We start from the raw sequence: 2,238 nt of genomic DNA, 5'->3' as shown, positions 1-2,238 counted from the left end.
TATGTTCTGAGTTCAAATACCGCCGAGGTTGACTTTGCTTTTCATCATTTCGGGGTATATCCTTTCAGATATAAATTAAATGGAAGTACACAAAAATAAACATTATTTTCCATCTTGCTTTTAGTTTTGTTTCATTTTGAAAACCAAAAATCTATTTTATGATTTTGTTGTGTCTGGGGACAGTCAATCTCTTTTAGTGCCTTATTATTTAGCACACCCGCCGGTAAAGTTTCCACTCATTTACTTATTTATTTTTCCTAAAACTTTCGCTGCCTTTTGCAACCTTTTCAATAGTCGTTGATTGTGTCCGTTATCCGAGCTGCGTTCTTTTTGTTTGCCTGTGCGCATGTGTATGGGGTCAGTGTGTGTGCGCATACACATGTATTTTATGATGTATAATTGTTTATATTTTGAATTACATATATATGGAGGCACCAAAATCTTTTAAGAGCTTAGAATCTCTATAGGTCTTAATCTGACCCTGGTTACGATAGAAATGGCGGAGAGAGAAGAACCAGCACGATTGAAGGCCAGAGGCTAGAACGTGTCCGTTTGCGACTGAATACCAGTTCTTCAAGAGAATCTTCTCTGGATGAGAAGATCAAAGATGGCTTTGTAGACAGCAGTAGCATCCTTCTAAATGTGGAAATATTACTCTATTGTTGGGTCTCATTCGAATGTTGTAGTGTTGCAGCAGAACGTGTTTTCAGCAGAAGAGATCTTCAGTGAGATTCAGTATTTGGAGTGGTTGTGAGGACTCTCATTGAGGGCTGCTCATATTAAGTAAAGGGGTTAGGTTAGTTCACGTTACTCGGTAAGGAGCACAGGGTCGGTTTCCCGGTTTCTCTGACGTATATATTCCTCCCCTCGACGGGACGCCGGTCCGTCACAGGGTTACTCTTTTTTACCAGCTGAGTGGACTGGAGCAACGTGAAATGAAGTGTTTTGCTCAAGAACACAACGCGTCGCCTGATCCAGGAATCGAAACCACAATCTTACGATCATGATGCTGACACCCTAACCACTAAGCCACGAGCCTCCACCTTACGATCATAAGTACGACAACATAACCACTGAGCCATTTGCCTCCACAAATAGAGGGAGGTATAACCGATTTACATCACAGACTTCTAACCATCTTAATATTTGACTAAATATTTATTAACATTAGTTAAGTTAATTCTCATTACTGCTTACCTCATCATCTAGTTAGTTCTAAGTGGCTGGCGAAGCATGTGTAAAATAATTATGAGATTTTATAGGGGTTGAACAATGAGTTCTGTAGCAAAGAATATACATACACACATATAAATATACGTACACACACATACACATAAACATGCATACACACACACACAGACACACACACACACATTTACGTGTGTGTGTATACATATTTGTATGTACACGTGAGTCATAAGTTTCCGTATGCTGCTTCACATGCGGGAGTTGGTGCGTGTATGTGTATATGTGTGTGTGCGTATGTGAATGTTCATGCGCGCGCGTGCGCGCGTGCGTGAATGTGCGTGTGTGATAATTTATGACTTACTATTGTATGTATCGTTCTCTTGATTTTATCAAACGATTATAAATAAGATCAAGTTAAAAACCATAAAGTTATGGAATTCGTATATAGAAAATTCGGAGAAAGGCACCCAGTACTTAGAGAAGGAGTAAGAAATGGGAAATTCTTTAACAAGGAGTTTCTTCGTACGTTTTGAATTCCAACGGGATTTATTCGAAAAATAGGCGCAAACAGGAGCCAGCGGTTACAAAACCTGCTTTAAAACTTGGTTTCACTTTCGGTACTACTACGGGGCACCTTGACAAGTGCAAGTGACTCTTACAATAACCCGGAGTCGACCAATGATATATGAGTGAATTTGGTAGACGGAAACTACGTGGAAGCCCGTCGTATATCCATGTGTGAGTCCGTGTGTGTATGAGTGTTTGTGTATCTTCGTGTTTGTGTCCCTACTGTTTGACAGCCACCATTGGCTGTCTTTTATTCTTTTACTTGTTTCAGTCATTTAACTGCGGCCATGCTGGAGCAGCGACTTTAGTCGAAGAAATCGACCTCAGGACTTATTCTTTGTAAGCCTAGTACTTATTCTATCGGTCTCTTTTGCCGAACCGCTAAGTTACGTGGACGTAAACACATCAAAATCGGTTGTCAAGCGAAGGTTGTCAAAATCGATTGTCAAGTGGGGTACACAGACACACAAATACACACACATA

This window comes from Octopus bimaculoides, chromosome 11 (assembly GCF_001194135.2).
Source record: "Octopus bimaculoides isolate UCB-OBI-ISO-001 chromosome 11, ASM119413v2, whole genome shotgun sequence".
Lineage (NCBI taxonomy): Eukaryota > Metazoa > Mollusca > Cephalopoda > Octopoda > Octopodidae > Octopus > Octopus bimaculoides.
The sequence above is the reverse complement of the archived record's forward strand: the minus strand, read 5'-3'. Positions refer to the sequence as shown.